At 35.4% G+C, this 14,731-nt stretch overlaps 1 pseudogene; it reads right to left on the bottom strand.

The window, feature by feature from the left end:
* Positions 1–139: 139 nt before the first annotated feature.
* LOC149223363 (glucan endo-1,3-beta-glucosidase 12-like) lies at positions 140–14,530 on the bottom strand (annotated as a pseudogene).
* Positions 14,531–14,731: the final 201 nt, after the last annotated feature.

Below are 14,731 nucleotides of genomic sequence, written 5' to 3'. Positions count from 1 at the left end.
AACAAATAATGCATCATACATTTCAAGTAGCCAAAAAAAAGGAAAAAGTAAAGGAAGACATTCCCTAGAAGAGAAAATGAGTGGAATCCTTATTTAGATCAATAAATGTGACTAGACCAATGCCTTTGAAATCATAATGCTAGTAGTTTCTACCGTGAATCTGATAGTAACTATTCATTACCAATGAAGCATGGGCATAAATGGTATTTGGATTATAGCAAGGTCCACGCTGAGGAATTGAAACACAATATGCACCACCCAACCCACAAGAAAAATCCAAAGACTCCCTAAGAACAGATGGATCGAAACTTGGTTTGGCAATGCAATAAATAAGACTGCCAAGGCCTCCCCTTGAACCTTTGGTAGTCATGAGAATAAAGAAATCGAGCTATATGGTGGGCTTGAAAAAGGTGAATATGGTGGAGGAGGAGATGCACACCAACCACAACTCAAATATACATCATATCCATCCAGGTTTAGCAGTGCAAAGTTCCTCTCAGTGGTTGGCCCTGGCTTACAGTTCTAATTAAAAATTGAAAAAAAATAATAAAGTTCTCTATGACTATTAGGCCTCATTGGATTTCCTGCATTGGAAGTAACATGTTTGATGACTTTGGTGTTATAGTTTTTAGCATTCTTAAGATTCATTCATATATGATATGTGTCTCCTTTGGAAGGCCAATCGATCTTAAAGACATTTACAGGGATAGTGTCATTGTGACCCAAAGAGGCCATAACAGAGTAAATGGAATCAATTTGAGCATCTAGCCTACTGTTATAGGTGAACCCTTTTAGATATCAAACCCGTGGATAATGCCCAAACAACAAATAATCTAATGAACTTCTTTGGGATTGTCTATGTATGCATGTTGGGTCCCTATAATACTAGTGATTACCCCATTACTATTGTAGTTATACCCCTTATTAATATTGTTGTGCCCCTATTGCCCCCATATTGTTATTACTGTGCCCCATAGAATCCCTCTATTGTTATTTTTGTGGCTTTATATTATTATTGTTAGGTCGGCTGGATTATATTGTGACTCCTTAGACTCCTATATATAGAAAGGAGGTTTTGTCATTTGAATCATCCAAGAATTGTTCATTTATGTAATGTAAATGAGGTTGCCCCCTCGAAGAGGCTGAATTATAAGGCGTTGATCTATCTTTTCTATCTTTCCTTGAGCTAGTTTCATAACATTTGGTATCAGAGCTTTGGATTCTAGGGTTTCGCTGCTCCAAACAGGTCATCGTGGAATTTTCGCTATAACTTTTTTTCTGTGATGTTTCAAAAGTCGCAAAAAAAACCCATTTGAGAAGAAATCACGCTGAACCTTGGGTCCAAATTTCAGAGCTTTTTGCGCGATATTTGCGGAGATATGATCTGTGGAAGTTGGTATTTTTGCAGACTCCTGAATTACATTCAAAACAGGTGACCTGGGGAAAATCATCATAACTTTCTCTCTAGGGATCGTATTGAAATTTCGTAAGAAGGCACAAAAAGAGGACGGACTGTAGTTTCTTGTATGCATGTTTCAGATCCAAAGGTCAAAACAATGACTCGTGGCACGTCGTATAAGTTCGCTCTACTGAACTAGTCTATAAGTAAGTCACTATGGGAGATTTCACATAACTCTTCCTTGGAGAATCCAATTTGGGTCAAACTTGTGGCATTGGAAAGAGGACACAGAGGGCTACCGCAGGTCACAAATTTAGAACTAGATGATTGGAAAGTACAGAGATACATCAGAGGCAATATTGAGCTCCTACAAAGTGAAAAAAGGTGTGTAGATTTTCTTAAATTTTTGCTTAAGCTTGGTTTGAAAATTTATTTTGAAGGAATTCAAAGGGCATAGTAGAGCATTATTATCAGTAACTGATGCCCCAAGGAAAGAAAATGCAAACACCTAGTAAGGAACCTGAAAGCTCTAGCATGACTCATGAAGAAGAGGAAGAAATGCAACATGATATATCAAAATTACAAGACCAAGTGCAACAACTGTCCCTTGCACAAAAAGGAATAGAATCTAAGATGGATGGTTTAAAGAAAGATGTAGAAGCTAAGATGGATGGTTTAAAGAAAGGTGTAGAAGCTAAGATGGACTGTTTAAAGAAAGGCGTAGAAGCTAAGATGATTGACGTGGAAGATAAGATGGATGATTTGAAGATAGATTTGAAGACAGACATGGACGAATTGAAGATAAATATGAATAAGTTGCTACAAGAAATGGTCCCTAAGGGTGAAAGGGTACTAAAGGAAACTCATGATGAGAACAAAAGAAATGTTAATCATGATTCCATAGACGCTAATGTTGGATCGAAGACTCACCATATTCCAAAAATCGATATGAGGAAGTTTGATGGCAAGGATCCTGCCACATGGATATTACAGATGGAGCAATTCTTCGATCTCAATAATGTGAAAAACACACAAAAGGTACGTATGGCAACTTTATATTTGGAACCAAATCAATTTGTATGGTATCAATGGCTTTGCTCTCGTAAACCATTTATCACTTGGGCAATTTTTACGGAAGAAATGATAGCACATTATGAGGATACAAAAAGCAACACTTTTTTTAGCCAATTGATAAGTCTCAAACAAAAGGGTTCAATAATGGAGCACATTGAGGAGTTCCAAAAATTGAACATAAGGGTAAAAGATATTCCAGAGGAGCATAGGATTGATGTGTTCATAGGGTCTTTAAAGGATAATATCCAACATGATGTTCGCCTTTGGGAACCTGATTCATTAGAGAAGGCATTCAGGTTAGCAAGAAAAATGGAAAGCAAAATTATGGCAACCAGGAAGCATACCACTCACAACTATAAAGACGGAAGTGTTGTTGCCCCTAGTCTTCCACAACCTATAAGGTTGACACCACAACAATTGGAAGAAAAAAGAGCAAAAGGGCTTTGTTACAGTTGTGATAGCAAATACACTAAAGGTCATAAGTGTGCTGAGAAGAAATTATTCTACATAGATTGTGAAGAGGAAGAAGAAAAGGAGCAAGAAAGGTCAAAAGAAGAGGATATACTCCAGAAACAAAGCCTAGATGAAGAACAAATAAATCCGACCATATCTTGTAATGCATTGGTGGGAATTACCACTCCTCAAACCATCAAGATAGAAGGACAAATCAAGAAGAAAAAGGTAATAGTGTTGATTGATTCAGGAAGCAACCACAATTTTATTCATTGTAAGGTAGCAAAAGAATTGAATTGCTTCCTATATCCAACACCAGAGTGTCAAGTGATGATTGCAAATGGAGGAACAATAAATTGCTCTGGAAAGTGCCATAATATCAAGCTATCCATGGGAGAATATGTATTGACTAGCCCAATGCTTTCCATTCCAATGGGAGGTGCTGATGTTGTACTAGGAGTCCAATGGCTACAATCCCTGGGTACAATAGCTTTTAATTTTCAAGAACTTTTCATCAAATTTTCTACGGAAGGAAAGGAAGTTGAATTAAGGGGTATTGCAGGGAAACCAGGAAAGATAATCAGCTCTAATGGTATGACAAAGCTTCTAAAAAAGGAGCAAAGAGGTGTAATTGCACAATTATGCTCGCTAGATGTTTCCACATCGGAATCATCTATTTCTCCAGATCTCCAAAAAGTCCTGGACAATCATTCCAAGGTATTTGAGACTCCCAAAGGTCTCCCACCTATGCGTGATCATGATCATGCTATTCATTTGATTCCAGGAAGTGTTCCTCCAAACATCAGGCCGTACAGATATCCCTATGTCCAAAAGAGTGAAATTGAACGTATGGTTGCAGAAATGCTAGAGGCTGGTATAATTCAACCAAGTCAAAGTTCTTTCTCTGCTCCAGTAGTATTGGTGCACAAGAAGGATGGATCATGGCGCATGTGTCCGGATTATAGGGAGCTCAACAAGCTCACTATTAAAGATAAGTTCCCCATTCCTGTCATTGATGAATTACTGGATGAATTGCATGGATCAATTTACTTCACCAAGTTGGATCTTCGTTCAGGATATCATCAAATCAGAATGAAGACTGAAGACATTCCAAAAATAGCATTTAGAACTCATGAGGGTCATTATGAATTTTTGGTCATGCCTTTTGGCCTTACCAATGCACCTTCAACATTTCAAGGTTTGATGAATTCAATTTTCAAACCATTCCTTAGAAAATTTGTGTTAGTATTTTTTGATGATATACTAATCTACAGCAAGTCTTGGAAGGATCATGTTGAACATGTTGACAAGGTGCTACAACTATTGAAGGAGAAACAATTATATGCAAAAAGATCCAAATGTTTCTTTGGAGTCCAGGAGGTGGAATATTTGGGTCATATTGTATCTCATGAAGGAGTTAAGGTAGACCCTAGCAAAATTAAAGCCATTAAGGAATGGAAAATCCCCACATCCATAAAGCATCTGCGAGGATTTCTCGGGTTGACAGGGTATTATCGCAAGTTTGTTAAGAATTATGGGAGAATAGCAGCACCTCTAACAACATTATTGAAGAAAGATGCATTTTCATGGACTTTGGAAGCAACAAAGGCCTTTGAACATCTTAAAGAGGCAATGTGCCAAGCACCGGTCTTAGCTACACCGGACTTCACAAAAACCTTTATTGTGGAATGTGATGCTTCAGGAAATGGAATTGGTGCTGTTCTAATGCAAGATGAAAGACCCATTGCTTTTGAAAGTCGTCCAATCAAGGGAAAGTTTTTAAGCAAAGCTATTTATGAGAAGGAAATGTTGGCAATACTCCATGCACTTAAGAAATGGCGACCCTACCTAATGGGAAGACACTTCAAGGTAAAAACGGATCATGATAGCCTTAAATACTTTTTAGAACAAAGATTATCCTCTGAAGAGCAACAAAAGTGGGTCACAAAGATGTTGGGTTATGACTTTGAAATCATCTACAAAAAAGGGAAGCAAAATGTGGTGGCAGATGCACTCTCAAGAAAGGATGAGGATGTGGAAGCATTGTTGTGTGCCATTTCTATTATCCAACCAAATTGGATAAACGAAGCAAGGGAGGAATGGAAGAATGACAAAGAAGTGTGGGCACTTATTCGAAAGTTACAACAAGATTCGAGTACGTCTGGTACATTTAGCTGGAAAAATGATTCGTTATGGTACATTTAGCTGAAAAAATGATTCGTTATGGTACAAAGATCACTTATACCTCTGTAAGAATTCCCAGCTAAAACAAAAGATTCTTATGGAATTGCACACTTCTCCCTTAGGAGGGCACTCAGGATTTTTAAAAACTTACCACAGGGTTAAGAAGGAATTTTTTTAGGATGGCCTTAAATCAGATATTCAAAAGTTTGTGGCTGAATGTTTGGTTTTCCAACAAAATAAAGTTGAAACAATTAAGACACCGGGTCTATTACAACCTTTATCCATTCCAAGCCAACGTTGGGAGGAGGTTTCAATGGATTTTATCACAGGTTTACCCAAGTCTGAGGGAAAGAGTGTCATCATGGTGGTAGTTGACAGACTTACCAAGTATGCACACTTTTGTGCATTATCACATCCATTTAAAGCCAGTACAGTTTCTACTGCATTTATGGAAACAATTCAAAAGCTACATGGAAACCCAAAGATTATTGTAAGTGACAGAGATCCCATTTTCACTGGAAATTTTTGGACAGAATTATTTTCTTGTCTTGGTACTCAGTTAGCTCATAGCTCATCTTATCATCCTCAATCTGATGGGCAAACTGAGATAGTAAACAAATGTTTGGAAGGATATCTTCGTTGCTTTGTATCTGATAAACAAACACAATGGGTCAAATGGTTGCCTCTGGCTGAATGGTGGTATAACACTTCCTTCCATACAGCAACAAAAATGACCCCATTTATGGCACTTTATGGGTATCAACCACCATCCATCACATCATATTTAAGAGAAAATTCTAAGGTTCAGGCAGTGGAACATCACATCGAACATCAACAACAAGTCCTCCAACTCTTAAAGGATAACCTCGTGTTGGCACAGAATAGAATGAAACAACAGGCAAATCAACATCGCAGTGAAAGAAGTTTTGATGTAGGTGATTGGGTATTCCTACGGCTACAACCATATAAGCAAATGTCCCTCAAGCAAGCTAAGAAGGATAATAAATTATCACCAAAGTATTATGGTCCGTACAAGGTGTTGCAAAAGATTGGTACTATGGCATACAAATTGGAGCTTCCTGCAGCTTCTCGATTGCACCCAGTTTTCCATGTTTGATGTTTAAAGAAGGTTATAGGCGACAAGCTCCTAGTTCAAACAATATTTACAGAACTTGACGAGGAAGGAAAAATTATATTGGAACCGGAAGCAGTCACAGAAACAAGAACTCGACAGCTACGAAATCGTTCAATTTCAGAGTATCTTATCAAGTGGAAGAACTTACCCGCTGAAGATTCCACATGGGAGGATGAGAATTTTATGCAGAAGTATCCAGAACTACTCAAGCGTTGAGGACAACACTTTTTTGAAGGAGAGGGGCATGTTGGGTCCCTATAATACTAGTGATTACCCCATTACTATTGTAGTTATACCCCTTATTAATATTGTTGTGCCCCTATTGCCCCCATATTGTTATTACTGTGCCCCATAGAATCCATCTATTGTTATTTTGTGGCTTTATATTATTATTGTTAGGTCGGCTGGATTATATTGTTACTCCTTAGACTCCTATATATAGAAAGGAGGTTTTGTCATTTGAATCATCCAAGAATTGTTCATTTATGTAATGTAAAGGAGGTTGCCCCCTCGAAGAGGCTGAATTATAAGGCGTTGATCTATCTTTTCTATCTTTTCTTAAGCTAGTTTCATAACAATGCAAAATAAGGATATGCATTCACCATGAATGGAGCACCTGTATCATCCAAGAATTTGAGGAGATGCTTCAGAATTCTTACCAAACCAGTAGAAAATGTGGAGGCCAGAGGAAAGGAACTTGAAAGGATAACAATACTATGTGGAGTAGATACCTTAATCTTGTCGTCTAAGCCTAAAGCAACCAAACCAAAATGATTGTTATGTATATCAGGCACTAGAGTAGAGTGTAACAACCCATCACTATTTGTAAGGACCTCATTCCCTATGGTGATCATAATTATTAAGGTTGAAGGGTAGTAAGGAGCAATCCTTTGAGCCACCCAAGCCTAGATTGCAGTTGGGCTTTCACTTATCCTCAAGACCCACAACAACTACAATTCCTATGTTGGAAAATTCTTGCAATATAGAGGGATCTGAGTTGTAGATCTTGATTCTATTGACAATGGTGTTTCCAAGCATCTTGGCTACCTCCTCCGGTGATGGAAAATTGTTCTCTTCCATTCCATAGTTTAAACCGATTCTAGGGTTTGGCTATGGTGATGCCTCTCACTCATTTCCCCCTACAATGTGTAATACCAAACAACATACAACCATAACCTAAATTAACCCTATCCTGGAAAAATACTTAAGTCATTTCCTTCAACTATGAGTTCCATGTATTACAAAATTCAGTGCTCTTTGCTGGGAGCTCTTTCAAGTTCACAATGCAGCCACCGATTAAACAACGAACTTGAGAAATGATGAAATTTTAGGGTTAGAAAGAATCCTAAGGGAGAAGAAATTATATATAGAACTTATAGTATGATTTGGCCCAAATTACTACCTGTTCCTTCGAATCGAAAGCAACTACAACCCTTTGAAACTTTCTATGGAAAACCTAAAGGAAATAAGTAATACCACTCTGCAACGAATGCCTAAGATACAATACAAAAGTCACAATGAGATCTTGATTCTTACTTGGCCAAAGAAATCAACCCGTAGTGGTAGAGCTCAAGTGAGACCGACGATGAGCTAGAAAGAAAAAAATGTTGTGGGGAGGGTTTAATAACCCTTCCTTCCAACTACTTTCTTCTAATCGAAGGGTTGATCATTTCCCAATTGTCTAACATATAATATAATGGCACATAGTGATGATAGGTACCGGAGAGGGGAGTTCTTATAAGAGGGAAAGCCTTACGACGTAATTATAATATAATAAAAAATTGAAGTATTTAAAACTAGTATAACCACATTAAAAATATTAATGTGGTTAATATAGCTGAAGGCTTTATAAATATAACAAAAAAAACTACTGCAACATGAAAAATGGCTTACTAATGTACACATTTCCTTGATTAACCATGTATAAAAAGGTTACGGGTCAACTTTAACTTGAGAAAAAAAAAGAATTACACATTTTATTGTAAAATGGACCATTTTACTAAATAAAATTTGCTTATATATTAATTTCCCCTTATAATTAGAATATGAACTTATTAGAATTGGAATTATCTCAAATCCTTAGGAAATTGGTGGGCACGGAGCCATGTGGCATGAAAAGATCTAATTAGAATATGAACTTATTACAATTGAAATAATCTCAAATCCCTAGGAAATTGGTGGGAAGGGAGCCACATGTGGTGGAATTTAATTTTTTAAATTTATTAAAAGTCAATGTAGTCTAACAACCTTTATAACACACTACATTTGTTGATAAGCATTAAGACTAAGCATATGTTGAGCATATTCCCTTGAAAAAAATCAAGAGATCTTCATCCACCTTAACTTGAAATAAGAAATCTTTGAAAAAATAATATGAGAGGTAATTTGAGAATGTTGAAGATTTAAATTTTATCCATATTTTAAATAAATATAACATTTTATTATTTATTATATTAAAATTTTGTATTAATATAGATATAGATATATTTACTTCAAAGTTATTATATATTTATTTTTTTTTTTTTATAATTAAATTTAATTTTTATTTAAAATTAAAATAAATTCATTTATAATCTAGTAAACTAAAATAACATTTAAAAAAGAAAAGACATGAATTAGAGAGAATGGAGTAAGGAGAAGGGTACCTGAGAGGTGTTAGGTGGATAACTTCCTCGAAGAGAAAAAATAATTTGTAATATTTGTTAGGTATATTGTGTATTATGAAGAGGCTTTGTTTGTTTAAATGGTTAATAATATAAATTTAATATATTATTTAATTTAAATGTGGGCTTAAAACATATGATGGTGTGGATTTTCATCTACCATTTATCATAATATAATTCTAATTGAATTTAAAAAAAAATTATTATGTAAATACTTTTTTTATAACCAATCCATTATCCAAAGATCTGAGTAAAAGGATAAGCTCCCAACTTATTAAATTATTATGGAAAAACTACTCCTGAAAGGCTAATCATATTTTTGCATTCAATATAACGCATGTAATTTTACGTACTTTCAAGACTAACAACCAGAACTTTCATGATTTCTCTGAATGAGCGTTAAGAGATGAACATGTTTTTCAGTAATGTCAGCGAGCTCTGCTCTTGCCGAAGCCAATTGTGATTGTAGCTCTGCCTTTGTGGAAAACTACGATTTAGCTTTTCTATTTGTCTTTTGAGATCATTGATTACACCTACACAACCATGTGTAGGATCTCGTAATCTTTGTCTTGCATCATACACCATGTTGGATATTGCCTCACCTCGCTTCTTTCTGGAAGGTCTTATAACACCAGAACAAATTATCTGTTAAATAGAAAAATTGGTGGTCATAATAGATTATCAGTTAAATAGAAAAATTGGTGAGAGCTGCGTAAGATTTGCAAGCAGTTAGGCGTTTTGTGCTTGTATTGACAACCATATCTGATTTTAAAAACACAAATCAAAATTAAGAAACCATATACATATACATATACGTATATTACCCTACATCTATCAATAATTCTGTATTTCCACTGTCCTCGACTAATTTTGCATTTCAACTATTCTCTATTTTGTTTCATTCGAGCAATGGAACATGCGTATAGTAATTTGATAGCATGGCCATTTATAGTAATTTGATAGCATGGCCATTTCTGAACACTCTGTGTATGCAAAGAAACTTCTCGGGATTGTCAGCCAAAAAATATGGAGAAAGCAAGCATCTCTCTGAACATTTCTTTCTGTTGATCTTGCAAGCGATGCACAGGAATGTCGACGGCGTCCCCGGCTTCCCAACAGCTTGAAATGTTTATGGATGCAAGGTAGTGTGAGTTTTCATTATCTTCTTATTCATATAGTATTACAGAGTCATGGCGACGATGTTATTATCCATGGGGAAATCTCAAATAGGCCCTCGTTCTTTGGCTCCAGAATCTGGGGTAGAAAACCCATGATAACCCCAATACGCACTATCTCCATCTCCATCCTGAAAGCCCCCCGCCCGGCCAACATCCCAGAATTTCACTGATTACTGAATGTTCTTCTTTCCCACGGAAGAAGGCGACCGCCCACCATGTTAAATCGAGGCCAAAGAAGCACCAACCCTACGACAAGAATAGGAGAAGCCCCACCAAATACTCTCCCCTTCCTAGCCCACCTCCTCAAACTGTCAATTGCAGTAGTTATTACTTCACCTGACAATACAGAAAAAGAAAAAGGAGTGGAAGAAGAAGCTCTTCCTGCAGTTGCAACTCGAACTCCTGTTGTGGTTGATACACTCCAGAGGGGTGTACAATAACTACCTTTTACTGAAATATTCTCCACCGATAATCCAAGGACTTAACTACCTTTTAGTGAAATATTCTCCACCGATAATCCAACAACTGAACATGATTAGATCTTCTAACAATTAATCCAGCTATGCACAATAGCACACAGTGGCACATGAGGGGAGTTCTTTCCCTTACGACGTTGGTTTGGTTTGATTAATGAATAATTAACAATAACGAATTTATATTTCTAAAGAATGTTTGTACACATTTAATATATTACTTCAATATATTACTTCATTCAGAACAGAAAAAATACTTGATAATGTGGAATTTATATAGTTCATTATGATGTGGAATTTGCTGAGAAATTCGCTCTATATTGAATAATATATATTTTATGGTGTAATTGGGTGTATAAATGAATACAAAAATCTTAAAACTTGTTATCCTACTTGTTATTTTAAATGTAAAACTAAACTATTTGGTCTAATATACAATTTTATTTGCAATATTTATAATTGAAACGGTTTTCAAAGAGCTTTTTATAATTTTCAATGTTATAATTTGTCCATTTCAATGATTTAAAATATTGGAAAAACAGTATATTTAAATATATATAAGAGGTGTACTTCAAATTTTTTGTTCGAATTTAGTAACTATGCTTTTCACTTAAGGAATCACGTGGAATCCTTAACTTCGTATATATAGCTGCCATTATTTCACCCAATAAAAAACTATTTCATAAATACCAAAAAAAACCCAATTATAACTGGTTTTTAAAAACTTAAACCCACTCAAATAAAAAATACTAAACATAGGCCGTACTCGATAAAAAAAACTACTTTCGGCAAAGACTTTGTAAAACTCTGGATTTTCAATGTTACCAATAAAGAAGACTATATAGTGATTAATTGCTTTTGTAATTAAATGAGGTTATTAATTACACCATGGTTGTTGAGTGCTTCTGTCATTGGTTAGTTGGGGTCATTTCACAGGGGTTCATTTTGATTTTTGGTTACAACGTCACTAAACTATAATTGTGATTATACTTCTGTAGTTAGTGGTATGGTTCAACTAAACCCCAATCGGGAAGATGTTAAAAGAAAGTTTTGTCACGTTCATGAGTACCAATGGGAAGACGTTAATAGGTTTCTGGATGGTCTGCAGAGAATAACTCGTCCATGTAAGTTGCAGGCCATTGGAGCCGAACATTCTGTCACCCTGTCTCTGCATTCTCTGCCTTGTATTTATTAGGTCCCATGTGGTCATGCCAAATAAAGTTAATGCAGCAGAGGTTTAATGCTTTTACTAACATTAAAGACAAAATATTTACGTGAATCTACGTCTCTATTTCGGAATTGGAGTGCTAGATGGTAGATTCTTTAAATTGCAGGGTTGATCTGTACCTTCAAGTTATACATTCTAAAAGATTTGGATTATAAATCGTGTAATTAATGAATGATTAGCTATTATTTATTTAGAGTTTTAAAGTTGCCTTTAATAAAAAAAATTAGAATTTATCTAATTTATGGTTATATATTAAATATAATGAAAATGGAATTGGTCTTTGTACATCCTATCCTATCACATTGGTATTACTTGGTATATAGTAATAGTTGTTATATAACTTATTGGTAGTGAGTGGGAACCTACATTGTTTTAAATGTTTATTTGTTTTATGTTTTGAAAGGTTTTTGAGTATGCTTGTTTGTTAAATTTGAATAAAATTTAATAAAAAAAATTGTTGAAATCATAGGTTTGATAGGTAAACTCTACATAATATGAGCGTCTAAAGGGTTTTTTTCAGGTTGGTGAACTCATTTTTTGTATTAAAAAATGAACCTTAAACAATACAAAAAAACATGATTTGATCAAAATTTGTTTCCCTAGATTCCACTAAAAGCTCTAAAATGTAGAATAGTTAGACAACAACATAAAATATGTTTCAAAATAAGATTGTTCATCACCACTCCACTACTAGATTATAAAGATTATGATTAATGATTCAATGAATGATTAAATATTATCCTAGCTATATAAAATACATGTTTGGTAAACATCATAAAGACACTTACCTCATGATACACATGGCAAAGATATTAAAAATTGGCATAAACTAACTAATAGACAAATTGACTTTTTGGCCCGAATCCAACAATACAATTTCTAGTGAGATTGTGATTTCTTATTGTTTAAAATATATATTTGAATGTATAAATGGATTCAACATCTTTAAAAACCCTTAGGCACTCAAATATTTGTAAATTAAACAACTTAAACTTATGATTTCTAAAAATATGTACCTACTTTTTAACAAAATTGATTAGAAAAAATGCTCGAAAAATATTAGTTAGACTATTAATTAAATTATAACTTTATTTTAAATTATTATTATTAATTATAAAAAAAATAATATATAATATATATGCATTTGTAAAATCTCTTCTTTCTAGATAAACAACTCAACCAATATACCCAAAATAAAATATCACAACAAATAAATTCAACCAATATAAGATATCTCTTTATTAACACCAATGTAAAATTCCTTCTGGCTAAACCAATAGCTCAACTGCCATACCACAAGCAAAAATACCATGTGGCAAACAAACTCAGCCAATATATTATGATATGTTCTATTAATCTGGCATAGAATTACAAGATAGAGAAACCTATTGAGTTACAAAAATAGATTTCTAGATGCCCATAAATAGTCATGGCTAATGACAGAATTTGATAGGAAAATAAGAGATGATGACAACACTGAAATGTCCCCTTACACTGTTGTAAGTTTCTATACTAAAGAAGATTTGATGGCTGGTTTGACCCTCCCTGTTGATGCCATGACCCAAAAAATTATGGCTTCAACTACTGAAAAAGAAAGACATTGGATAGAACAACAAAAATTTGAGTTGAAACTGCCCACAAAAAGACTCAACTTGTTGATAATAACAGGTACAGTCTCCTCAAGTAATCTTATGGTTTGGCAATGAGTGAATCAACTCCCTTTTTCCCACATGATCTACAGATGGAAAATACAACCTCCCCAAAATTCCATGGTCTCTGGCTCTACCCATGACCTAGTGTTGTTGCTGCTAAAACACCCTCCAAAGTTTTGCCCTACACCAATTGTCAAAGCTTAATTTGATATTGTATATTGTCGTCGTAAACATTAAGACTTATCACATGAGTTTTCTCTGAGTATTTTGTTCCATTCGCATGTTAAGTGTCGCACGTTGTACATAAGCTTGTTTTGGTGGTTTCATGGGGTAATATTTGTGTAAATGAGTTGGTCTTACCATGCAAAAATGTGTCACACTCATTTCCAAAGGTTCAAGCACTGTCGCACAAGTGTCTTCACAGTCGTCACAAAGTGTATCTTTTGTGTCACACTTGTGGTAAGTTGTCAAAAAGTTGTCGCACTTAGATAAGTATGTTGTTTATGTGTTATGGACGATCTATGTTGTGTCTTCAATTGTTTTAAGTGTGTGATCATAGTCAAGTCAAGTATCACTATTCACATTAGCTTCATTGATCCTGGAACCTTAGAAAAATTCAGAAACTTCCCAAACAAGAAACTTAGCCTCATCCAACCCTCTTGAACTACGCATTGCACAGTCCCAAACCTCAAGCAGCAACCTTGGCTCTTGCCACTGCGCAATGCACAGTTCCTGTCTCCCAGCACAATCTCAGTGCTCAAGCCTAACTCTTAAGCTCCAAAATTGTGCAATCCTGCCCTCTAGTCAGGCTTGAACTACAAATTGAGTAGTCTCAGTCCTCAAGCCTAACCCTTGAGCTCGTGAATTGCACAATTCACAATCACTCGGCCCCCTTGTCCTTCCAGCACTGCGCAGTGGGAAACTTCAATCATCAAGCCCTCATCCTGACTCTTTGAGCTCCCTAACTGTGCAATCATCATGCTCATTCCAGCCTGAACTACCCATTGCACAATCTCAAGGATCAAGCCTGACACCCGATTGTTTGAGCTGCAAAATTGCGTAATCACTAAGCCTCTCCCACAACCTGCCATCTAGTTCCAGCTCTGTCAGTGGATCATCATGCAACATCTTAGACTAATGTTTTATGAGGCTGATGTCATCTTATCTTGAGTGAATTGCAAATGCGGGCACTCTATTATGCTATGTCAAGATAATCAAGAAGGAGATGTAGAAGGGGAACATGCTAGAAGTCACCTTTGTAACTGAATATGCAAGTTGGTCAATCAGGAGAA

Source organism: Pinus tabuliformis, chromosome Q (assembly GCF_031772625.1).
Source record: "Pinus tabuliformis cultivar Carrire ecotype Pingquan chromosome Q, CPIR1, whole genome shotgun sequence".
In the NCBI taxonomy this organism is placed as follows: Eukaryota; Viridiplantae; Streptophyta; class Pinopsida; order Pinales; family Pinaceae; genus Pinus; species Pinus tabuliformis.
The sequence above is the reverse complement of the archived record's forward strand: the minus strand, read 5'-3'. Positions and strand labels throughout refer to the sequence as shown.